Here is a 27,551-nt window from a genome sequence, read left to right as displayed (position 1 = left end):
ATGCTGGGTCTGATCTGGATAGCTTCCCTGGGCTCACGAGAGGCTGATGGTACCCTGCAAGGGTGGCCGGTGCCCCCGGTGGCGACTCTGAGAAGTGTTGAAATTGGCATACTGGAGTGGTGGCCACTGCAGCGGCTGGTCTTCTGGAAGCCCTGTGAGGGGGATGTCAGTGAGCCACTCTGATATGATGTATGAGGAGAAAATCCCTGAGAAGAGAAACGGCCTCTTGCCCAATCCAATGACTCAGGTGATTTATGGTGTTGGCTGCCTGGACAGCAGCCAGTCAACTCAAATGACATTGGAAGTCTAGATCTTGCAATGTAGGCCTACACAACATGCTTGGAAAACTGTTAAGAAAGCAGACTTATATTTTTGTGGTAACTTAAGAGCACAAGATTCATCATTCATTAGCTAGGTTTCCAACCAACTGGCGACCAGAATTTAATGCGATTACTCTAAAATCTGCATAAAAACAATATGTACATTTTCCCACCATTGAAGTGTTTCCATCAAATTGACAAAAAGGCTGTGCATGATGATGCACATAAAATACCTTTTGCGGTTAAATTCCCATGAACACAATAAAAAATACAAGTTAAATGGGTTTCTATCGCATTTTTAACTCACAAAATAAATTGCGTTTATATAGCGAGTGTGTCCATTCTGGTATTGGCAGATGTGCTCTAGCCAACAGTTTGCGGATACAATGCAGGTATTGTCTACATGATGAGATTATTATGGACAAAAGAGCAAGATTATTTTACTTTCTCAAACTGCAGCCAACCGTCGATGATCATGTCACCAAAATAAGACCCAAAATATTTATTGGAAAAGAAGGAGCATCATCACCGTGCACTTTTACCACCCTGTGAATTCATCATAACTTATTTCATCTGTAGCCTAATAAACTGCATGCTTTCCAGACGAGTCGTGGTTGGAGGATTGCACATGTCATTACGTTGATATGATGGTTATCAATATTTGTACATGAAAGCGTTACCACCGACATTTCTCGCAAAATTAATTTTACAGACACAAAAAGATCCCACCTTGTCTAGCGTAATTTGTTTTGTCAACATTTGGTAAGTTTACCAACACATTTTCGGTTTCCATCAGGCATGTCATTAATATTTCTTTTTATCCGACACGTACTTTACTCACGTAAAAAGTTGGATGGAAACCTGGTTAGTGAGAAATATTTTCACTCTCTGTCCTTGCAGATCCTCTCATTGTATAGCAATATATTTGACATCTTTACACATTCTAGATGTCACAGCACTTTACTTTGCACTGAAGTTTAAGATCTGTCACTTCTCTTCATCCATATGCTATGATCCACATGTGTTTCAAAGATCTGGGAGAGGGCGGAAAGAGAAGAGACTTGTGCTCCTTCATGGAATTTTGGCCTGAGGTCTTCTCATAATAAAAAATACACAGTTGTTTTCCCAACTAACTGAATCAGTTTAAAAATGTACAATCAACGATTGTTTGTTTTTAAGCCGCTCTGTAGAAGAGCGTCTGCTAATTGACCATTATTTTTTTTAAATATATGCTTAATAGAAGCCTTGCGTTACATTCCTGTGTAATGTCATTAGTGCTGTTTTGATGTCAGATGTGATTGGCTTTTTCCACCTGTGATGAGTTTTGTCATTCCTGCTTCACTCAGGTTGATCAGACACACACACACACACACCTGCAATACCCTCCTACACATAAGGACACATACAGTGGGGCAAAAAAGTATTTAGTCAGCCACCAATTGTGCAAGTTCTCCCACTTAAAAAGATGAGAGAGGCCTGTAATTTTCATCATAGGTACACTTCAACTATGACAGACAAAATGAGAAAAATAAATCCAGAAAATCACATTATAGGATTTTTAAGGAATTTATTTGCAAATTATGGGGGATAAACTTTTGTTTTTGACCAAATTCTTATTTATCTCAATGCTTTGTTATATACACTTTGTTGGCAATGACAGAGGTCAAACGGTTTCTGTAAGTCTTCACAAGGTTTTCACACACTGTTGCTGGTATTTTGGCCCATTCCTCCATGCAGATCTCCTCTAGAGCAGTGATGTTTTGGGGCTGTTGCTGAGCAACACGGACTTTCAACTCCCTCCAAAGATTTTCTATGGGGTTGAGATCTGAAGACTGGCTAAGAAACTCCAGGACCTTGAAATGCTTCTTACGAAGCCACTCCTTCGTTGCCCGGGCGGTGTGTTTGGGATCACTGACATGCTGAAAGACCCAGCCACGTTTCATCTTCAATGCCCTTGCTGATGGAAGGAGGTTTTCACTCAAAATCTCACGATACATGGCCCCATTCATTCTTTCCTTTACACGGATCAGTCGTCCTGGTCCCCTTGCTCTCTAGCAAACTTCAGACGGGCCTGGACATGTACTGGCTTAAGCAGGGGGACACGTCTGGCACTGCAGGATTTGAGTCCCTGGCGGCGTAGTGTGTTACTGATGGTAGGCTTTGTTACTTTGGTCCCAGCTCTCTGCAGGTCATTCACTAGGTCCCCCAGTGTGGTTCTGGGATTTTTGCTCACCGTTCTTGTGATAATTTTGACCCCACGAGGTAAGATCTTGCGTGGAGCCCCAGATCGAGGGAGATTATCAGTGGTCTTGTATGTCTTCCATTTCCTAATAATTGCTCCCACAGTTGATTTCTTCAAACCAAGCTGCTTACCTATTGCAGATTCAGTCTTCCTAACCTGGTGCAGGTCTACAATTTTGTTTCTGGTGTCCTTCGACAGCTCTTTGGTCTTGGCCATAGTGGAGTTTGGAGTGTGACTGTTTGAGGTTGTGGACAGGTGTCTTTTATACAGATAACAAGTTCAAACAGGTGCCATTAATACAGTTAACGAGTGGAGGACAGAGGAGCCTCTTAAAGAAGAAGTTACAGGTCTGTGAGAGCCAGAAATCTTGCTTGTTTGTAGGTGACCAAATACTTATTTTCCACCATAATTTGCAAATAAATTCATTAAAATTCCTACACTGTGATTTTCTGGATTTTTTTTCTTCATTTTGCCTGTCATAGTTGAAGTGTACCTATGATGAAAATTACAGGCCTCTCATCTTTTTAAGTGGGAGAACATTGGTGCCTGACTAAATACTTTTTTGCCCCACTGTATAACATGTGTGTATATATATGAACACACATTCCCGGAAAGTGTCTGCAAGTGTGAAAAAATGTCCTGAAAGTGTTCGTAACCCTTCTAGCTGTTGGCGTTAATGTCACACTCGCACACAGTGTATAATGTATTCACCATATGCTAGATGTGGATGAAGAAACCTTTCGTCACCTAGGCTACACTGTGGTAGGACCGAGACGCACCTGTCAGAGTAAAATATGAGGAGAGAACACCCAAAGTTACCGCTGCTGCTACGTGTCATCAACAGGCCCACATTTGGTGGGAGAGATGGAGTAAGGGAAAATGGAGAGACACAAATGAGTAAGGAGAGAGTGCAGGAAGAGCGAGTGGGGGAGTGAGAAACAGTTGGACAGGTTGAGGGGGTTTGGTCATGAATGGAAGAGTTTCTGCATCGTCTTTTTATCTTTTCTTTTCAGTTAATGGCAATGGCAAACCCTCAAATAACACCACATTCACATTCTATGTTTGCCTTAAAATTACACCAATACTGTCGTGCTGCCAACATTTATCAGATTTTCCAAATGCTCTGTCTCTATCCTCATAACAGTAGTGGCACAAGTTAAAAATAAGTTTATTTTCTCTGACCAAATGCAACACAGAGCAGATGTGTCAGGCAGGCGCTGTGACGTGTGATAGCCTGATTACCCAGTGGCTAGTTAAGAGTTAGCACTGACTCAGTTTGCCTGTTATTGTCTCAAATGACACCATTACCATGTCTGCATGGCTAAAAGCCTCCCCCGGGGCAAGGGGGGAACATGCTTTTGGCGTGTCAACACGAGGTGAGAACACACATGAGCCAGATTCAGGCCGTCCGCACCCAAATCACTCCTGACACCTCTTAAGGGGCCCTCAGCATCAATGGCTCTCTGCTACAATTACCCCCTCAGTAATAATGACATAAGCACCCTGTTCCTTCCTGCCATCACCTTTTACTGACCTGAAATCTGATACCAGAGGGTAGTTATCTGATCCTTTAAGCCCAAAAAACCGAGACAGACAGGACTGTTCTCAGAACAGTGGTTATCTGATCCCAGAGGCCGTAGAAGGCTGTTGGTTCCTCAGATAAACTGATTGGGATTCAGAGTACTATTGCTGTTTGCCAAATTTACAAGAGCGAGAGTATCCGAGTGTTTTCTAATTAGTTATGATAACCTAAAAAAGAAAATACTGTACAATTTCCTGCACAAACTTTGAGATTAAGTTTCTATAGATTTGTAAAGATAAAGAATTTCAAAGATGGCAGCCCAAGTTACACAGCAGGGATTTCAACATGATTTTCTTGGTTGCAAGCAGGGCTCTAAATGAACACTTTTCATTGGTAGCACTGGTGCTCCCAATTTAAAAGTAACAAACACAACATAAAATGTAGGAGCACCCGAAAATATGTTTTTTTTTTATTGATTGAGATATAGCCTATATTGGGCCTAGCCTATATGAATTATAGCTATTTTTGAAGCACATGTTGTGCACTAGAAACCTAAACCCAAATTTTGAACAGTGTAAAGACATTTGTTTATGATAAAAAGCTCAAATATTGATACAAAAACCTGTATTACAAAGTCATTTGTCGAAATATTAAGTTTCTACATTGTGTAAAAGCAGTACCTACTGAGAGGCATTACATTGGAAATTGTACACGGTTTCTTTAAGAGCATCAAGTTTGTGGGTGAAGACATGCAAGAGATCGTCCCACCTTCAAGACAACTCGGAAACTTGCATATGTCCAACTTGGAAACTTGTAGAAAGATGAGGTAGGAGTTTCCCACTTGGAAAGTATCAAAATCAACCAATAGAAAGCTCTATGCAAAAAAAAGTATGTACATGTTACCTCTGAGTTTCTGAGTTGTCTTGTACGTGGCACCACTGGCGTAGCACACACTTCTTCAACCCCTTCAAGGTGGGGGGCCCACGAGTTTTGGGAGCCCAGAACCCAAGAAAAAAAAAATCACAATGGTATTATTTTTTTAAAATTGGGGTTGGGCCCCCCAGATAGCTTATGAACACATCATAAGCCATGAAAATATATTTTGAATAACAGGCAATTAGCTTTAAAACATTTTCTCTCAGCCTCATGGCAAAATGTGCAGAATAGCAGGAAATTAGCTCAGAGATTCATGAGTCGGGACAATCCTTGTCCGGCAAGGAAACTTTTATTTTTATATTCGATTTTGTTGCATTATTTGAGTTTACAAGTTATGTTTTTGGTCATTTAAAGGAAAATATATTTGGAGAAAATATTTGTTTTGGGAATTTTCTAAATGTTTTAAATATGATTCATTTAATAGGCTCTATGCCTGGACATGCCCTTGTCCGGAGCAAAGGGATCTACATTTCAAACTCTCCAAAAAATGACAACAATGGATATTATATGAAAAATTATATTATGTAGTTTCTTGCAATAGGCCTCTGTGACATTAAATAATATTTATCTCAAAACTGTGATTCCTAAAAGATGTCAGATTTGTATAAAATCCTAAATTAATCAGGAATGAGCAGGGTCAGCTATACCATAAGGACCCCTTATTCATGTCCTCATTACATGTAGTGCAACAAGACCACTCATGGTCTGTAAAGTTCTCTACTTTTTATCAAACAATATTGGAATCACCTTGGTCACAACCATACGTATAACCCCATCTGCCTGATAGAATTTGAATTTTGGTTCCAATATGTTAGGCCTACATTTCTTTAGGTTTTAGTCAAATTAATGACTGATTACGAGGAAAACAACATTGCTACTGTGTATACAACTTGAATGAAATATAACATTTTTGTCAACTCCGTGAAAACCAACTTCGTTAGATTTTTGTTTAACGTCAACTCAACCAATGCTTAAAGCTCTGATAGAATGGTTGTTTTTATTGGGGATTTTCAAATGATTAATCGTTTTCAGTGGCTTGTCAACTCGGTCAATTATAGCTTACCCCCTTAAGACCTTAATATTCTGATAAAATATTTTAATCACTGTTCTGTAACATGGGCTTAAACTACTGAAGTATTTGCTGTGCAAGACCTAATGGATAATGTTTGCTTTATAAAATGTATTTAATAGTGCTAACGGCATCAGTCATTCATTAATTGCTAATGATATTGATCTCCTGAAGAAGCTATCCCTTTTTCTCTCTTTCTGTGCCCTGAAATTGTGGGATATAGGTAAAGTAAGCACGATTAACAGATAAACCAAAAATTATCGACACCGACTACAACAATCAGGCATTTTGCTGATATTATTCATTACGATAAGTAGCCTATAGTAGAGAAATGTGAAGTTTGAAATGGAATTAGTTTGCTAATATGGGTGATTGTTAATGGGACAATTGATGGATACAACCATCAAACTAGTAGTAGTTAAAAAGGTCTAAGGATCTGTGGGTTGGGTTTCTACTTGGCTAAAAAATTGAATTGTTTTTAAGATAGTCATACCGAGGATCATTTAGCTATTGATTTTGAACTTTTGGACCCCTGTAAATACAGTGCATTCAGAAAGTATTCAGACCCCTTGTCTTTTTCCACATTTTGTTAGGTTACAGCCTTATTCTAAAATGTATTAAATTGTTTGTTTTTTCTCATCAATCTACAAACAATACCCCTTAATGACAGAGCAAAAACAGGTTTTTGGAAATATTTGCTAGTTTATTACAAATAAAAAACAGATCACATTTACATAAGTATTCAGACCCTTACTCAGTACTTTGTTGAAGCACCTTTGGCTTACAGCCTCAAGTCTTCTTGGGTATGATGCTACAAGCTTGGCACACCTGTATTTGGGGAGTTTATCCTATTTCTCTCTGCAGATCCTCTCAAGCTCTGTCAGGTTGGATGGGGAGCATTGCTGCACAGCTATTTTCAGGTCTCTCCAGAGATGTTCAATCGGGTCAAGTCTGGGCTCTGGCTGGGCCTCTCAAGGACATTGAGGCTTGTCGCGAAGCCACTTCTGCTGTGTCTCGGCAGTGTGCTTAGGGTTGCTGTCCTGTTGGAAGGTGAACCTTCGCCTCAGTCTGAGGTCCTGAGCACTCTGGAGCAGGTTTTCATCAAGGATCTCCCTGTACTTTGCTCCGTTCATCTTTGCCTTGATCCTGACTAGTCTCCCAGTCCCTGCTGCTGAAAAACATCCCCACAGCATGATGCTGCCACCACCATGCTTCATCGTAGGGATGGTGCCAGGTTTCCTCCAGAAGTGACGCTTGGCATTCAGGCCAAAGAGCTCAATCTTGGTTTCATCAGACCAGAGAATCTTGTTTCTCATGGTCTGAGAGTCCTTTAGGTGCCTTTTTTTAGCAAACTCCAAGCAGGCTGGCATGTGCCTTTTACTGAGGAGTGGCTTCCATCAGGCCACTCTACCATACAGGCATGATTGATGGAGTGCTGCAGAGATGGTTGTCCTTCTGGAAGGTTATCCATCCTATAAGAGGAACTCTGGAGCTCTGTCAGAGTGACCATCGGGTTCTTGGTCACCTCCATGACCAAGGACCTTCTCCCCCGATTGCTCAGTTTGGCCGGGTCTTGGTGGTTCCAAACATCTTCCATTTAAGAATGATGGAGGCCACTGTGTTCTTGGGGACCTTCAATGCTGCAGAAATCTTTTGGTACCCTTCCCCAGATCTGTGCCTCAACACAATCCTGTCTCGGAACTCTATGGACAATTCCTTCGACTTTATGTCTTAGTTTTAGCTCTGACATGTACTGTCAACTGCGGGACCTTATATAGACAGGTGTGTGCCTTTCCAAATCATGTCTAATCAATTGAATTTACCACAGGTGGACCAATCAAGTTGTAGAAAGATCTCAAGGATGATCAATGGAAACAGGATGCACCAGAGCTCAATTTCAAGTCTCATAGCAAAGGGTGTGAATACTTTTGTAAATAAGGTATTTCTGTTTGTTTTTTAAAATACATATTTTGATTTTTTTTTGTTGCTTTGTCATTATGGTCATTATGGTCAGTGTGTAGATTGGTAAGGAAAATGTTTTATTTAATCCATTTTAGAATTAGGCTGTAACAAAATGTGGAAAAAGTCAAGGGGTCTGAATACTTTCCGATTGCACTGTATAGCACACTATTTTACATACAGTAGGTTTTTAAAGGACCAAAGAGTTTGGTCTGCTTCGTGTTTTCAATTACGGGGATGCGGCCTCCACAGAAGTCAGAGCATTCATACTTCCTGTGCTTCGGGGCGCTGACATACACATCCAATAAATTGGTTTTCACCGCACTACTCGTAGTGATTCAGGGTTAATCTCTATAGCCATCCAGCTAATTACGAGCAACTGGCTAAATGAAAAGACCTTACTTCTTGTGAGATGTTGGGGAGTCTGTTTCCCGGTGCTCTGCCATGATGGCATGAAGTAAAATGGCTGCACCGTTTTCCCACCTGCATCTCCATCCCGAATCTCCTTAGGAAAATTTGCCTACTATTTATGAGTATTTCACACTATGTTGAGGAAAGAATCGGAGTATAATGCTTGTTCTGATGTCAACCCCAATGCATGTTCATGTCATGGTCATCAGTCATCTGCATTAGAGTTAAACATGAATGATATCTGTATGCTAACTATGCTATTAGCTTATACAAACGGGAGTTAGCATTTAGCTGTCACTTCTTCTAATCCTGAAATGGGACAACTTCTAAATGTTATGCAGCGAAAACAGCCAAATATCCAAATCTTGTTTTGGTAACCACATTTGTGGGCCTGTTGAATGTGCGCCAACCCAGCGTCCTTCAATCCACCATGGTCCTTATTCCATCGACCTCTTTACTGCATCTTCCCCATTACCTCCCCAATCTCTTTCTAGGAGTTCAAGCTCATGTTAGTGTCTTTGAAATCTCTACACAACGTATCATAAAGATTAATTTTATTTGTGAATTTGTTCTGACAGCCTTTCATCAAAGTTCTCCATGTTTTTTTTCAAGGAATTGAGTTTGTGTTTAGGGATAGGCGTCCCGCTAGCGGGACACCAGCCAACAACTTCCGGTGAAATTGGAGGGCGCAATTCAATCGGAATGTTAAACATTCATGAACATATAAGTATCTTATATCATTTAAAAGCTTCAATTTTTGTTAAATCTAACTGCGTTGTCCGGTTTACAATAAGCTTTACTGCAAAAGCATACCATGTGATTGTCTGAGGACGGCACCCCACATCAACATATTTTTCAACCAGCACAGGCTTCATAAAATTACAAATCACTTATTTTTGAAGATCTTCCTCTGTTTGCAATCCCAAGGGTCCCAGCTACAACATGAATGGTTTTTTTTATTTTTATAAAATCCTTCTTTATATTCCAAAAAGTCTGTTTACTTGGCACCATCAATTTCAGTAATCCACTATTTCAACATGCAGACAAAGGAGTCCAAAAAGCTACTGCTAAACTTCGTCAAACAACGTTTCTATTTAATCCTCAGATACTCTAAAATGTAATTAAACTATATAATATTAGGGAAAGTAGTATGTTCAATAGGAAAGCAAAATTAGTAAGTGCGCACCCTCATGCGCCGAAAGACTGATATTTTGCAGGTGCTCTCCTAACCAAAACTCTAAATTCTTGGTTGTTTAAAAAAAACAAGCCTTAAACCTTGAATAAAGACTGTTGACATCTAGTGGAAGCCATATGAATTGCAATCTGGGAGACGAATTTACTTAGGAACAATAGGTTTCAATTATAAGAGCCTGGGACCTCAAAACATAATTATGGTTGGTTTTTCTTCGGATATTCTCCTGCCATTTCAATTCTGTTATAGTCTCAGACATTATTTTAACAGTTTTAGAAACTTCAAAGTGTTTGCTATCCAATGCTACCAATATATACATATTCTGGCTTCTGTGCCTGAGTAACAGGCAGTTTACTTTGGGCACGTCAGTCAGGCGGAAATTCAGGAAACTAGACCCTATCCCAGAGAGGATTTATACAGGATGTGTCCCCCACCTACCATCAACCAATCATGTCATTACGGAGCTATGCAGAGCCCTCCACAATGTTACAAAATTTGGGAGGCACTTGGTATGATGGTGTATTTTTTTTCTAGTCGCACTGGTGCTCCCAGAATAAATGTCAGGTCACACAGCAAAATATTTAGGAGCGTATGCTTATGTATGCATTTTAGAGCCATGGTTGCAAGGTATCCTGACTTCTACCGCATTTTATGACAGCTGTTTTTGCTTGTGGTGTGGAGGGTATTGTGTCGATACAATTTCAAGCACTGTGTATAACTGGCTTTAGAGAAAATATTTAGACAGGCATTGCTGACAGTCTCTTCTAACATATTAAAATGGTTCCAATTGACAATTGTTTACGCTATTTGTTTACGCTGCTTAATAACAGAAGCCTTCCGCTGCTGTTTAATATATTTAGCCAAGAAACCTCTGTAGTCATTAGTAAAGTTCCAGGTCCCCTTTCATGCCACTCCCCTTACCCCCTCAGTAACACAATATTCTAGTACAGGCCAGGAAAAGTGCCATGACTAGTAGGAATGGATCAAGGCCAGAATCAGTATACTTTATCGATGCCAAGGCTCAATGGAGTCGGTCAATGCCAGACTCAAGCCTGCCAGAACCCAGCAGAACCAGAAACACAATATTTACCCACAGATCAGAATGCGAAAAGTGATCTCTCTTTTAGAGTCGAAAGGGCATAGGGATGTAACATTTAAACAACTATTTTCATATCGGCTTTCTGTTAAAATTCAAAAATTCCATGTGAATTCACAATGCTGCTGCCAGCAATGGTTTGGGTCTCACGATGTGTCCCTTTTCAGATGGTTAAGCATTGCACCTGTACTGCCATTACTGTACCCCAATTCGACCTCGCAATGTTTGCATTTCCTTCTCATTTAACTTCTCAAAAGTATTGCCATACAGGATGTTGGTGCTGTTGCTTGCATTTTTCCAAAGTTACTGACGATGACTTGGTGATTGAGAGTTGACTCCAAAATAATTGATTCCTCAACTCCTTGCATGTCCACTGCCATTTCTGAGTGTCAACAGAGATCTGTATATGATGACGAGATGCTCATGTCTCCGCCCTAACAATGGGAGTCGTCCTAAAGGAGAGAAAGCAGGTGACAAGCTCAGGTCCAAAACAAGTCCAAAAAATGCATTGAGCTTATTTTGGTGAGAGTGAAACCTCTCGCTTCACCCCTTCCTCTCTGGTGTCAGGATTAAATTAAAATGCGCCGAATACAACAGGACCTTACAGTGAAATGCTTACTTACAGACTCTAACCAATAGTGCAAAAAATGTATTAGGTGAACAATAGGTAGGTAAAGAAAGAAAAACAACAGTAAAAAGACAGTGAAAAACATTAGCGAGAATATATACAGTAATGAGGCTACATACAGACACCGGTTAGTCAGGCTGATTGGGGTAGTATGTACATGTAGATATGGTTAAAGTGACTATGCATATATGATGAACAGAGAGTAGCAGTAGCGTAAAGAGGGGTTGGCGGGTGGTGGGTGGTGGGACACAATACAGATACCCAGGTTAGCCAATGTGCGGGAGCACTGGTTGGTCTGGCCAATTGAGGTAGTATGTACATATGTACATTTCGCTAATAATCGCCTCCTAAGAGTCAGTATTTTTTAAACAGAGGAGACTGATTTATTTGCCGTACTTCAGAGAAAACAAGCACTCGCATCTTTCATAGTGAGCTAGCAAGGGACAGAGAGAGAGCGGAGGGGCACAGTAAGGGCAGGTTCGGCCACCAGGCAGACGGAGTCAAAACCGTGCACTAGGCCTATCTATCGGCAATCAAAAGCTGTATCTTACAATGAAATGTTGTATATTGCAATTCATTGGCTTGAAATGTCTCGCAATTTCTGTAAAGCAGGGCCTGTCAGTAATGAATAGGCTAGGATATTCTACGCAACAGACTGAAGTCTGAACACGCTCGCATCATTAGCGATGAGCAAGGGCAGGTGGGCAAGCGTGAAGGAGAGAGAAGAGGGGGCAGACAGAAAGGATGTCTTGGTAATCTGTATCGTAATGTCTTGTATGCCTCGCAAAGTAGCCTAAAGTTTGCCTTTTTCTCTTGGTTTAATTTAAATTACACAACTTTCCCCTGGCCTTTATAGCCTACCGTCTAAGTAGGCTATAACACGGAGAATAACATTGTGATAACTGCACTGTGATTTTAAATTTTGTAAAAAAAAAATAAGATATCGGTTGGGGATTTTTCTTAACGTTAAGGATCCCAATTTTAAAAAGAGCCTATTCCCCAACTCCCACCAAGGCTTTAAAATAAGGACTTCATGTAATTGTTTCTGATAGCTGTGGTTTATGATGCTCTTGAGTATAGACTCTCACTCACACACAAACCTACTTTTTTTTCAACTCTTATTGATTTATTTTCCACTGCCCTGTTTTCATTGGCCATTTGTAGTTGTTGCTCTGGCCTCATTGGCTGGCTGGAGAGTGTTCTATATTTTTATTGGACATCTGGGGGTTACGTTCTCCCATTGACTGTTACAGAGGTGCTAGGCATGGATTTTATTAAGCATCTCCATAACAGCAATACAACCATGACCACCGCCTCCCAATCTGCCAGTTGGCAGCATACAGTACAAACACCTCTGCAGGTGACTTCACTTTTTCTTTCTCTCCTTCATTTCTTCTTTTCTTTCTCTTGATGTTGTCTTGAAGTCTGTTACTTTTATTACTCGTTCAAATCATGTCAAACTTTATTTGTCACATGCACCGAATTAAACAAGTGTAGACCTTACTGTGAAATGCTTACTTACAAGCCCTTAACCAACAGTGCTGTTCAAGAAGAGTTAAGAAAATATTTACCAAATTATTAGTAAAAAATGAATTAAAATAAAAAGTAACACAATAACATAACAATAACGAGGCAATATATAGGGGGTTACCGATACCAGTGTGTGGGGCTACAGGTTAGCTGAGGTAATTTGTACATGTCGGTAGGAGTGAAGTGACTATGCATAGATAATAAACAGCGAGTAGCAGCAGTGTATACAACAAATGGAAGGGGGGGTCAATGTAATTGTCCGGTGGCCATTTGCTTAATTGTTCAGCAGTCTTATGGCTTTGGGGTAGAAGCCGTTAAGGAGCCTTTTGGACCTAGACTTGGCACTCCGGTAACGCTTGCTGTGCGGTAGCAGAGAAAACAGTCTATGACTTGGGTGACTGGAGTCTGTGACAATTTTATGGGCTTTTCCTCTGACACCACCTATTATATATAGGTCCTGGATTGCAGGAAGCTTGGCCCCAGTGATGTACTGGGCCTTACGGTCAGATGCTGAGCAGTTGCCTTACCAGGCGGTGATGCAACTGGTCAGGATGCTATCGATGGTGCAGCTGTATAACTTTTGAGGATCTGGGGACCCATGCCAAATCTTTTCAGTCTCCTGAGGGGGAAAAGGTTTTGTCTTGCCCTCTTCACGACTGTCTTGGTGTGTTTGGACTAGAGGTCGACTGATTAATTGGAATGGCCGATTAATTAGAGCCGATTTCAAGTTTTCATAACAATATGATAAAAATATGGTATTTTGGGGCGGCGATTTGCCTTTTTTAAATTATTTTTTTTACACCTTTATTTAATCTTTATTTAACTAGGCAAGTCTAATAGGCAAGTTCAATGACGGCCTAGAAACAGTGGGTTAACCTCCTTGTTCAGGGGCAGAACGACAGATTTGCACCTTGTCAGCTCGGGGGATCCAATCTTGCAACCTTACAGTTAACTAGTCCAACGCAATAACGACCTGCCTCTCTCTCGTTGCACTCCACAAGGAGACTGCCTGTTATGCAAATGCAGTAAGCCAAGGTAAGTTGCTATCTAGCATTAAACTTATCTTATAAAAAACAATCAATCATAATCACTAGTTAACCAGACATGGTTGATGATATTACTAGATATTATCTAGCGTGTCCTGCATTGCATATAATCTGACTAAGCATACAAGTATCTGACTGAGCGGTGGTAGGCAGAAGCAGGCGCGTAAACATTAATTCAAACAGCACTCTCGTGCGTTTTGCCAGCAGCTCTTAGTTGTGCATCAAGCTGTTTGACTTCAAGCCTTTCAACTCCCGAGATGAGGCTGGTGTAACCAAAGTGAAATGGCTAGCTAGTGAGCGAGCGCTACTCGCTCTGAGCCTTGGGGTGGTTGTTTCCCTTGCTCTGCATGGGTAATGCAGCTTCGATGTGGTGGCTGTTGTCGTTGTGTTGCTGGTTCGAGCCCAGGGAGGAGCGAGGAGAGGGACGGAAGCTATACTGTTACACTGGCAATACTAAAGTGACTATAAGAACATCCAATAGTCAAAAGGTTAATTTAATACAAATGGTATAGAGGGAAATAGTCCTATAATTCCTGTAATAACTACAACCTAAAACTTCTTACCTGGGAGTATTGAAGACTCATGTTAAAAGGAACCACCAGCTTTCATATGTTCTCATGTTCTGAGCAAGGAACTGAAACGTTAGCTTTCTTACATGGCACATATTTTACATGGAACATATTGCACTTTTACTTTCTTCTCCAACACTTTGTTTTTGCATTATTTAAACCAAATTGAACAGGTTTCATTATTTACTTGAGGCTAAATTGATCTTATTGATGTATTATATTAAGTTAAAATAAGTGTACATTCAGTATTGTTGTAATTGTCATTATTACAAATACATTTAAAAAAAAGTTGATTTATTTATTCATTTTTTTTATTTTTTATTTTTTAATCGGCCGATTAACTGGTATCGGCTCTTTTGGTCCTCCAATATTCGGTATTGGTCTTGAAAAATCATAATCGGTCGACCTCTAGTTTGGACCATGATAGTACTTTGATGATGTGGACACCAAGGAACTTGAAACTCTCGACCCGCTCCACTACAGCCCCGTTGATGTTAATGGGGACCTGTTCGGCCTGCCTTTTCCTGTGGTCCACGATCAGCTCCTTTTGTCTTGCTCACATTGAGGGAAAGGTTGTTGTCCTGGTACCACTCTGCCAGTTCTCTGACCTCCTCCCTATAGGCAGTCTCATCGTTGTCGGTGATCAGGCCTACCACTGCGGTGTCGTCAGCAAACTTAATGATGGTGTTGGAGTCGTGCTTCGCCATGCAGTAGTGGGTGAACAGGGAGTACAGGAGGGGACTAAGTAAAAACACCCCTGAGGGGCCCCTGTGTTGAGGATCAGCGTGGCAGACGTGTTGTTGCCTACCCTTACCACCTGGGGGCGGCCCATCAGGAAGTTTCTTCTCCCTCTCAAGTTCCATCTCTTTTCAAACCCTTCTCTCTCCACCGCTTCTCAACAGGAGCCTCCAGGAGGTATGTGTTCTCTGGGATCCAGCCCACGTCTGTGCCCCACCTAGGGAATTACCTTGGGCTCTGGAGAGCTGGGTGTCCCTGCAGAGCCAGTTCCCCTCAGTGCTCTACAGCATAGTGGACCTGCACTCCATCACCCAGTCCCAGGACCCCGCCCTTCTGCGGGTCAACATACTGGTCATGGTTGCCAGCCTGCTGGCCTGTGGCATCGACCCAGAGACATCTATCCTCTTCCAGCAGTCACAGGTTAGTCAGACACACATGCAGGCAGGTACACACTCATGCATACACACACACAATCACTGCTCTATTAAAAGAGTTTGAGCCTATTTTCTAATGTGGTGTTGCAAACAGTTGGAAAAGCTGAGAGTGTGTTTGTGACTTGGTGGTCTGAGCAGGCTGCTTTGGATCTGTTTCCCAGCATGTCATCAAGAAAGTCAGCTGAAGTGGTGGCCATATTGGAATGTTTATTTTATCATGGCAAGCTCTGAATGGTTACCTAATGCAGGCAATTTAAAATGCTTATTTTATCACTCCAATCCTTATCTTCACTGTGTGCTCTGCAAATTCACAGGGATTATGAAAACACATACCACCATTTACTTCAGAGGAAGCCACATGAAGGGATGAAGGCGATAAGATTTTTTTTTGTTAAACTCCTGAGTTAGGAAAGGAAGTGTAATCTGAATATACATTTTCTTCTCACTGGACAATTCAAATGTGTGTTTGTATGTGTGTGTGTCAGACTTATCTCAGCAAGTGACGTATGTGTTTTGTTAGTGTGGTCCATCTGTGATATTTCTCTCACACACGCACCAAGGCCTATTTTTATTCCCATTTAGCTTCATGCCACATATCTTAGCAGCGAAGGGGATCTCCTATTGAACAAACAAACCAGAGTCTGTTCCACATGTACAAATACCATTACCGCCCAAAGAAAACACTTGACTTCATTGAAAAAATGGTGACCAGTTGAAATCAAGTGTCTTAAGTGAAGGGCCTTCAGCTTGAAAAGATTGAGCGAGTGTGTGTGTGTGGGCATATGTGTGTCCGAGAGAAAGACCATAGTAAAGTTACACCAATGGAAGCTCCTCAGATGAGGAAGGGGAAAATCATCCTACTCAGTGAACTTCATAAAAGATTAAAAATAGTGAAACGTCTGTTATCCTTTTTAGATAAACCTATACTAAATATATTCACGTCACCAAATAATGAATTAAAACACAATGTTTTGCAATGAAGGTCTACAGTAGCCTCAACAGCACCCTGCACAGAGTGCTACCCTACAGGACAGCTATTTTCCGTCCTCTGGGTGCATTGACTTCAATACAAAACCTAGGAGGCTCACTGTTCTCACCCACTTCCATAGACTTACACAGTAATTATGATGACTTCCAGAGGACACCCTCCGACCCATCAGATCTCTTGCAGCATGAACTGACATGTTGTTCATCCAATCAAAGGATCAGAGCATGGATATAGTACTGAACACATAAGCTGCAGCTAGCTAGCACTGCAGTGCATAACATTTGGTGAGTAGTTGACTCAGAGAGAGAGAAAGACAATAGTTGAAGAGTTTTGAACAAATGTATTTCTTAATAAATGGCTCACTAGTCACTTTAAACAACGCCACCTTTAATGCCACTTTAATAATGTTACATATCTTACATTAATCATATCACATGTATATACTGTATTGAGACCCAATCACTGGACACTTTAATAAATGCCACTTTAATCATGTTTGCATATCTTACATTACTCATATCACATGTATATACTGTATTTTATACCATCTACTGCACCTTGCCTATGCCGCTCTGCCATCGCTCATCCATATACTTATATGTACATATTCTCATTCACCCCTTTAAATGTGTGTGTATTAGGTAGTTGTTGGGGAATTGTTAGATTACTTGTTAGATTTGTGTGTATTAGGTAGTTGTTGGGGAATTGTTAGATTACTTGTTACATATTACTGCACTTTTGGAACTAGAAGCTTAAGCATTTCGCTACACTCGCATAAACATCTGCTAACCAAGTGTATGTGACCAAAATGTTTTTATTTAATTTGATTTGGTAAGTTGCCTAAATGACTACTGCCCCATAGCACTCACATCAGTAGCCATGAAGTGCTTTGAAAGACTGGTGACGGCTCACAACACCATCATCCCGGAAACCCTAGACCAACTCCTATCCACATACCGCCCTAACAGATTCACAGATAACGCAATCTCAATCGCACTCCACACTGTCCTTTTCCTCCTGGACAAAAGGAACACCTATGTGAGAATGCTGTTCATTGACTACAGCTCAGCGTTCAACACCATAGCGCCCACAAAGCTCATCACTAAGCTAAGGACCCTGGGACTAAGCACCTCCCTCTGCAACTGGATCCTTGACTTCCTGACGGGCCGCCCCCAGGTGGTAAGGGTAGGCAACAACACAAATGCCATGCTGATCCTCAACACAGTGGCCCCTCAGGGGTCTGTGCTTAGTCCCCTCCTGTACTACCTGTTCACCCACGACTGCGTGACCATCATTAAGTTTGACGACACAACGGTGGTAGACCTGATCACTGACAACGATGAGACAGCCTATAGGGAGGAAGTCAGAGACCTGGCAGTGTAGTGCCAGGACAACAACCTTCTCCCTCAAAGTGAGCAAGACAAACGAACACACCCCCATTCACGTGACGGGTGAAGGGGGTAAAGAGTTCCTTGGTGTCCACATCACCAAACTATCATGGTCCAAACACCAATAAAGTTGTGAAGAGGGCACAACCACGCCTTTTCCCCCTCAAGAGACTGAAAAGATTTGGCATGGGTCCCCAGATCCTCAAAATATTCTACAGCTGCACCATCGAGAGCATCCTGACCAGTTGCATCACCGTCTGGTATGGCAACTGCTCGGCATCCGACCGTAAGGCGCCACAGAGTAGTGGGTACAGCCCAGTACATCACTGGGGCTAAGATTCCTGCCATCCAGGACCTATATACAAGGAGGTGTCAGAGGAAGGCCTAAATAATTGTCAGAGACTCCAGTCACCCAAGTCATAGACTGTTCTCTCAGCTACCGCACGGCAAGTGGTACCGGAGCGCCAAGTTTAGGTCCAAAAAGCTCCTTAACTTCTTAAGGTATAGGGGGCAGCATTTTCACTTTTGGATAAATAGCGTGCCCAAATTCAACTTCCTGCTACTCATGCCAAGAATATAAGATATGCATATGATTAGTAGATTTGGATAGAAAACACTCTGAAGTTTGAATCATGTCTGTGAGTATAACAGAATTTAGCAAGCAAAACCCTGAGGGCTAACCGTTCAGAATCTTTTTTTTTAGGTCTCTGTCTGTTCAGTGAGTTCTCATTGGGAAACGATATTTCTTAGGCACTTGTTTTAAGTTCCTACCGCTTCCACTGGATGTCACCAGTCTTTGGAATTTGGTTGAGGTTATTCCTTTGTGCAATGTAGAAGTACGGCCATCTTGGAAAAAGGTAACGCTGTTGAGAGTGCGCAAGACTTGAAAAGTAGCGTTAGTTTCCTCTTGTCCTCTATTGAAAACAGATAGACCCGTCTTCAATTTGATTGATTATTAACGTTTAAAAATACCTAAAGTTGTATTACAAAAGTAGTTTGAAATGTTTTGGCAAAGTTTACAGGCAACTTTTGAGATATTTTGTAGTGACGTTGCACAATTTGGAAGCTGTTTTTTTCTGGATCAAACGCGCCAAATAAATTGACATTTTGGATATATATGGACGGAATGAATCGAACAAAGCGACCAATTGTGATGTTTATGGGACATATTGGAGTGCCAACAAAAGAAGCTCATCAAAGGTAAGGAATGTTTTATATTTTATTTCTGCGTTTTGTGTAGCACCTGCAGGGTTGAAATTTGCTACTCTCTTTGTTTACTGTTGTGCTATCATCAGATAATAGCTTCTTATGCTTTCGCTGTAAAGACTTTTTAAAATCTGACATGTTGGCTGGATTCACAACGAGTGTAGCTTTAATTTAGTATTTAGTATTTTCCCCCACCCCCCGTTTTTACACTGCTGCTACTCGCTGTTTATTATCTATGCATAGTCACTTTACCCCTACCTACCCCCGCACATTGGCTCAGTACCGGTACCCAATGTACATAGCCTTAATATTGTAACTTTGTTATTTTTGTAAATATTTTCTTAACTCTATTTCTTGAACTGCATTGTTGGTTAAGGACTTGTTAGGAAGCATTTCAAGGTGAGTTCTACACCTGTTGTATTTGATGCATGTGACAATTACAATTTGATTGAGTATAAATATATGTGTGAGTGAGCAAAGTATGGAGTGAGTGTTTGTATGTGTGTTGGAGTGACAGTGTGTGTGAGTGTGTAAGACCATCTGAGTATGCATAACAACAGTGCAAAGATTGAAATAAAAGGTCAATAAAGAATCAAGGTTAACGCAGATAGTCCGTGTAGCTATTTTGGTAGTTATTTAACAGTCATATTGCTTGGGGATAGAAGCTGTTTAAGAGACTGTTGATGTCAGACTTGATGACCGGTACGTCTTGCCGTGCAGCACCGGTACCTCTTGCCTGCATCTAGCTGATCTGGGGAGTAATCATTAGTCTAAAATGTGTTTCTTTTGGACAAATTCAGGTAGGTCTATCCAGAATCGGTAGAAGGAATACACTCCTGATCACCAGTCACACACAGTTCACTTTCATAGCAGCCACGTACAGCATCATCACTTTGCTCATTGTATAATTTCTTATTGCATCTGCGTGCTCTCCTCCTCTCTCTTTCCCTTAGCTGTTGTGTTGTGCAGTGAAGTCCACAAACAATCTCAAACAACCTCTCCAACAACCTCTCCAAGCCAAACATTCAAACCATAAATGCTAACCTCTACAGAGTCTCCATCGTTGTAACCATATTAGATAATGTCATACTCAACAAACTCAAAATCAAATGAAATTGTATTTGTCACATGCGCCAAATACAACAGGTGTAGACTTACAAGCCCTTAATCAACAATGCAGTTTTATGAAAAAATATATATTTATAGAAATATTTACTAAAATAAACTGAAGTAAAACTAACGCTTTAGTAAACCCACAATCAAATCCATGTGCACAATCAGGCATAACAGTGTACAGTAAGCAGTTTGCAATTACACCTGTGGCAATACATTTACCAAAACCAAAAGCTTACCTTGACTTGGAAGAGATGCAGTGTTGGATGGCCTTAGCCAGCTAGCTAACAGAAATAGCATTCCTCTCTGTTTGAGTCAGGTTGTTGAGTAGGCTAAATTAGCTGCATTAGCTAAGTAAGTGAAAGGTAAAAATAAAAAATATATATATATATATATATATATATAGCTAGCTCTCCCCCTCTGCTGCTTCTCCATATAATTAATATTACACATCGCGCATAAAATGTTATTGACAAATGGACACACCCCCCCAACCCTCGTCTTACCAGACGTAGATGTTCTGTCCTGCCGATGCACCGAAAACCCAGCTAACTGTATATTATCTGTTTCGTCATTCAGCCACGACTCTGTGAAACATAAGATATTACAGTTTTTAATGTCCAGTTAGTAGTATAGTTTCGAATAGAGCTCCTCCAGTTTTATTCTCCAGTGATTGCACGTTACCTAATAGAATGTATGGTAGAGGCAGGTTAACCACTCGCAGACTAATTCTCACAAGACACCCTGATCTACACCCCCTGTATTTCCTCATTTTCTTCATGTGAATTACAGGGATTTGGGCCTTGCCTGGGAGCAATATCATATCCTTTGCATCAGATTCATTATATCATTTTTTTTTGTCCAGTTCGAAGGTGAGTAATCGCTGTTCTGATATCCAGAAGCTATTTTCGGTCAATAGAGATGGTAGAACCAATATTATGCACAAAATAAGTGCGGAAAAAACCACACAAAATGGCACAACTGGTTGGGAGCCCGTAAAACAGCAGCCATCTCCTCCGGCACCATTCTTCCATCTGACTCTACACTCTATACACATGCACACCCATTCACATACAAGCTGCTACTACTCTGTTTATCTTATATCCTGTTGCCTAGTCCCCTTACCCCTATCAATATCTACCTCCATCACTCCAGTATCCCTGCACATGTAAATATGGTAGTGGAACTGGCTTTTTAAATATTTTCTGAAATCAGTATGCTACTTACTTTGTGTCCAAGGCCCTATTGAATGTGTCACTGGCCGTGTCTGAAATCTGTTTTGCCTACTACTTACTTAAACTGCATACTGTCTACTAATTGTACTACATACTATTTAGCATGTACTGTTTAGAAAAAGAATGCAGTATGCCACGCCCGAAACGTCTTACTTTTGGTGCATTCAAGACAACTAGGAATTCGTCAACAAAATTAGCTCAGACTGTGTAAAATCAGGATGTCTGTGATCTTCAGGTCGAAGAAGTGCCTGAGTTTCTGACTATTGGGATGACCGTTCGAAACAAATTTTCCCAGTCGGAGCAGGTTTTTTCCCAGGTCCATCAGTGTCGGCTTCACATATGAACCGGAAAGGATGGTCTGTAGCCCAACCCATTGACCTTTCGTGTTATTGTTGTGGGCTAAGTAGCTAGCATTGGGAATTACGTATTTGGAGTGAACTTGAGTGTACCGTAGGCCTACACATGTATCAATGGCAGTCACCTGGAGCTTGAGAAGAGTGGGAAAAGCAGTAGAGGAATGCAGTGGTGAGGCAAAGGGCTCGTAATGAGGACAACTGGCTACTACTCTGAACTGTGTGCTGAGGTTTCTGGTGCCCAGAGCTGGGTAGGTGCCATATATTGTGAAGGATGCTAGTGGCTACATGACTCAAGCTGGTTCCCAGAGTAGCTATTCCTATACAAGATCATCACCAGACTCCATCTTCATCACCCATCTCCCTGATCACCTTCCTCTGATCAAGCCATGAGCTGTCCCTCTCCATCTTTGGAGGATGTATGCACTCAAAGACTTGGCCTCTATTGGTTGACCTAACTATAGCTAGGCTACTCATGATATTGCTTGTTTGTTTTTTGCTTTTGATGCACTTTGAGATTGTAATGAAAAGCATTATAGAAATTCAATTTATTATTATACCAAAGCGACAGCAGTGTGCAGGGTTTCTTTTCACTTTGAACTTATCTAATTGTTACCATGCACCTGCAACAAGATAGCTCAGATGTGCGAGTGCATTTTTTAATGTTGAAAGTAAAACACACCAACAGTAAATGTACCGGTATCAAATAAATAAAAAACATTACAAACAAGAAACACTTTCAATGAGAACAGAAATCCACTTTGGGTTGAAAAAAAACTAGCTTCACCAAAAACAGTCAAAAATGAATACATTAACAGCTATAAATAAAATGCATACAAAATACATAAAACGACTTCTTAGTCATGGCCTCTAAAATGGCCATAAGGAGTGCTTCACGGGCGGTCACCTCCTTCTCCCACCTCTGGACCCTTTGGGGAGAAAGAGGAGCCAACATTTATTTTTGCTTCGGCCTAAGGTTCTCCCACTTATTTTTCTCGCATGCAGGTGACAGCTTCCCCTCCAGCTCACACTCCTTTATCTAGATCATGAAAAGACATGAGATTAAGTACATTAACCAAAACATGAGTAAAGTAAAGTTGTTTGAACTTTATGTAGCTAGATGGCCACATACTTTATAAAATTGGAGTGCCAAGGTGAAACAGTAGTGAGTGCAGCTTACCATTACTTTTACCTTAACAAGGGTGTATACTCCAAACATTTGCAAAACGTTTTGCAACAAAAACTAGCGTTTCTATTGGAAAGGTTCAGCAAACGAAAGAGTGAAACTGCCTGAATCTGTCCAATAGAAACACTAGTTTTCGTTGCAAAACAGAATATTTTGAAACAGTTTGGGGTAATGATTACACCCATATGTGCTATGAAACTAACCAGCTAGCTAACTGGGCTAAAGTTAAATATGAAGTTGACGGTGAACAGCAAGTAACCATGTAGCTAGCAAACGTTACTGATTGAACAGTTATAACTTCTTGTCCTAGCTAACTACTAAAGCACATAGCTAGTTAAAGGTACAGCAGGCATCTACAAATCAGCTACAAAGCCTAAATGAGTATAACATCCTGGCATTTACAGCATACTCTATTTTTAAAAAGTGACATACTATAAAACATTATATTTTTGTATACTGAGAATGTGTCATGTGTGATTGTGTTGTTTCCCGCTTTTGGTTCATTTCGGTAGTGCATCTCCATATCTAATTGACAGCTTATTATCAGCTGTTGTCAAAGGAGAAATGATTTGACATCTGGGCATCGAAAATGTCACATACTATAAAACATTCTTTTTTTTTGCATATGCCAACGGCCTACTATTTAGGACGCAAGTATGGGTATTCGGACACAACCACTGTCTGCCACCTTGATTACTCCAATTTGTCTCTCGATCTGTGCATCTACGTTATAAACTTTCATTTATAGGCTAGGTTGTAGCATGATGGGTATAGGTCAAATTGGAGTATCATGTAGTAGCCTAAACCGCATCGATGTTATATTGAGCTTGGTGAATGGAATATGAATGACAGTCCTGCCAATATGCTGTAATAGAAATAAGGCCATGCACATAACAACTAGTTTTAAAGTATTAAAACGCCACCGACCGCCACTGAGTTGCTCCATTTCTTACTGGAATAACAGCAGCAGATCCACAAAGCTCGGAGGTTTATAGGAATATTTTGGCTTTCTCCTAAATAAATAAAAAATGAGTCCTATAATCACATAATCCATAACATTACTAGTAGTGTGTTAGTTTCAGATACTATGAAGAAAGATCACATTCAATATGAATGGAGTTGATGTTCATTCTAAAATGTATTTTATTTCACCTAGATCTATATCAGTGTCTCCTTCCTCACTCTGCTGACATCAACATCTGTCCTATTTCACATTCATAGTCTGTCTGTAACAAATCCCCCCCTCTCTAGCTACAAGTATTCAGTGTAAAATGTTTGTTTATGTCCGTGCTGTCTTGAGTTTACGTCACACTCTTTAGAATCCGTTTAAAGCGGAGGGATGGCAGTCACTTCGCCAGCACCCATAAAATCTAAGTCTCTGAAGCAGAAGGATTTTGCGCCTTTTTTTCCCATGTTGGCAAGGCCCAAAGGTTTTAGAGAGACCCATCTTGAGAGAGAGAAAGAAGTATGGGATGGCTGTAGTGTGATGCAGAGAGGGAGTCGTTAAATCCAGCCCTGCTAATGTCTAGGAGATTGGAGTTATTTAATGGCTCTAATGCCTTGTCACTGATGTAGTATAATGGAGTATGGCTATTAGCTATGCATCTGGACAACATTTGTTGTTAGGGCACAGGGAAGATCCAGTATAGTTCCTATCTCTGCCACATGGTGGGGCTGAAGAGTCCCACCATGTGAGGATCTGGAAGGTTTTTACTTATGTTTATTTGAGGTGGTGGAGAAGATACTTGATGTTTAATTTTACATGTGGGCTTAGTTTAAAACCAATAATAATATTTAGGCTTGGACCATGTTGAGTGACTGGTTGTGGTGTCTTCCTCCCTTCCACAGGTCTCTGAACACTCTGAACTGTCCTGGATCCTGGGCTGCCTCGCCAGTATTCCCCCGACTCAGACACCTGCCTCAGTGAAAGGTACAAAACAGCTTGGGAATACTGTAGGATTTGAAATGCAGTGATACAACCACTGAATGAGTTTACATGGGGACTAATCCTGACTTTTTGTGTAAATTATGCATTAATATCAATGGCTGCACAATTGAGTTGATGATCAGTTAAATTGTTAGTCAAGTTACAAATGGTTGAAAGTTCAATGGTATTCTTCCATTTTCCTCTATTTCATTTCTCATGTTCAGCATCCTGACTATTGTTAGTCCTGTTTGTTTCTCATAGCAGCACCTCACCTGCCAGATCTGTTTAAATGTTCTCATAATGACAGTGATTTCCTTGGCCACATGCAGTTTTACTAGGAGGCCAGAGGGAAGGAAAGGACGGCCAGCAGTGCTCTGGTTCTACACTGAAAACACCTTTTGTTTACTCAACAGCTGACTTCACGTCAAACGTGGTGGAAAATGTCCTGTGATTCAGCCATGTTGAGTTTGTATGAGCGAGTGCTCTTCACTCATAAAGAGAACAGGCCGCCTTAAAGAGAAGCTAACCTGTTTTCTTTTTCTTCTTTTTGTCTTTCATTTTCTACTTTTCTCTCCTTGCAATGTTTCTTTTTCTTTCTTCTTGCTACACCCCTCTCCCCTATTTCTCTTGCTCTCTCTCCAGATGAAAAGTAAACAGAAGAATGAGGGGAGTGTGGGGCTGTAGTCTTTCCCCGTCCTGCAGGCTGTGGATATTCTCCTTTACAAGTGAGCTCAGTCTCTATTAAGTGTGGGTGTGCAGCAGCAAATAAATTAAATTAATATTTTTTTAAATACATTTTATGTTGTATGTTGTTACGGGTCCACTCACGTCCCAGTAGGATAAGATCAGGTCCAACATCTGGACTTGGCTCAGGACCTAGCCCGCATCTTCAAGTACACATATGGAGACTTATTCCCTGAGCGACGTGTTCTGCTCAGTAAGTTACTGTGTACCACACAGGGGTTACATCTATGGATGCAGGCAGTGTAGTACATTTTCTCTTACTCAGACACTCACTCATACGTAAACATACTCAAAATCCAACTATTTTTCTAATTTTCTCTCTCTCATACACTACACATAGATATACCCGTATGGATACATACATCCAGATGCACATGCACAAAGACACATGGCCAGCATGTCCTACTGATGGATACTTAACCCCACTCTGATACACTCCGTTTTATACTCCTTCATTATCGCCATCATGAAAGCACAAGATGTAACCAGCCATGCGTGCAATGGAGCTTTGATTAAAGGACCGTTCCCTTCCTCATATATCTGAGAAATAAAGTGATAATAGATTTGGGGAGGCGGGAGGGAGTATGTCCTCAAGACGACTTCAGAGATATGTGTGTGCGCCCGCGTGTTGAGATGGATAGATGAAAGTGTGTGTGTATTACAGGGGCGGGTTAGGGACAGTGGTTGGCTCAGGCTGATTGATGCTGTCTTTTTGTGCTGTCTTTGGCTGTTTACCGATGGACGTTTTGTGGGAAAGAGACCAGAGCAACAGCTTCTGGCAGAACTGCCAGTCATCCGCCACCACTTTGAATCCCAATCAAAGATGTCCTCTTAAATCACCCTGAAACAAAGAGCTCATCAGGAAAGAGACCCTCCCCCATCCATCCTCCAGTGCCACCCCCCATGCACCCCTGACTTCTCTGCTGACAGCATACTGCCAGGACCTGGTTCTTCTTATCGGGATATGATTAACTGATGTAATGATATCCCATGCATACATTCACCTTAATAACAATAATAGCCATATCGCTGCCAAACACAACCCAGCCTTAACAAGGCCTATTCTCTTTTCATCCCAATCAAGTTCCACACGGAAGGTCAAATCCCTCCGCGACCCCTCCAAGATGTCCAAGTCAGACCCCCAGAAGATGGCCACCGTCAACCTCCTTGACTCGCCCGACGACATCGTACTCAAAATCCGCTGTACCGTCAGACTTCACCTTCGTGGTGACCTTTGACCCTGCGGCACGCCTGGGTGTGTCCAACCTGGTGCTGATGCACGCAGCAGGTTGCACGGTGGAGGCGGCGGGGCTAGACACGGGGAAGTACAAACAGCTGGTCGAGGAGGCCATGGTGGTGCGGCTCACCCCGATCAGGGAGGAGATTGAGAGGCTGAGGGGGGACCGGAGGCACCTGGAGAGGCTGCTGGCCCAGGGAGCCCACAGGGCCAGGGAACTGGCTGCACCCATCCTCAAGGAGGTCAGCCACAGAGTAGACTTTTACTGAAGGAGGGGGGGACTTGTTAAACTGTTTAAAAAAGTAGAGACTTGCACTCTGAGTATGGGGAATGGAAGATTCTACTGGTGCTCGACTACGTTGCTTGAGTTACGTATATTCTCGTCATTTATTAATCTCTGCCTTGCTTCAAATGAATGGAAATATATTTTTTACTTAAACAATAAATATATGCATAGGATATGCTATGGGTTTTCTGTGGAA

At 41.3% G+C, this 27,551-nt stretch overlaps 1 pseudogene; it reads left to right on the top strand.

Moving 5' to 3' along the window:
- Positions 1 to 27,528, top strand: LOC109871216 (tryptophan--tRNA ligase, mitochondrial-like; annotated as a pseudogene).
- Positions 27,529 to 27,551: the final 23 nt, after the last annotated feature.

This window comes from Oncorhynchus kisutch, linkage group LG26, assembly GCF_002021735.2.
Source record: "Oncorhynchus kisutch isolate 150728-3 linkage group LG26, Okis_V2, whole genome shotgun sequence".
NCBI classification, from domain to species: domain Eukaryota; kingdom Metazoa; phylum Chordata; class Actinopteri; order Salmoniformes; family Salmonidae; genus Oncorhynchus; species Oncorhynchus kisutch.
The sequence above is the reverse complement of the archived record's forward strand: the minus strand, read 5'-3'. Positions and strand labels throughout refer to the sequence as shown.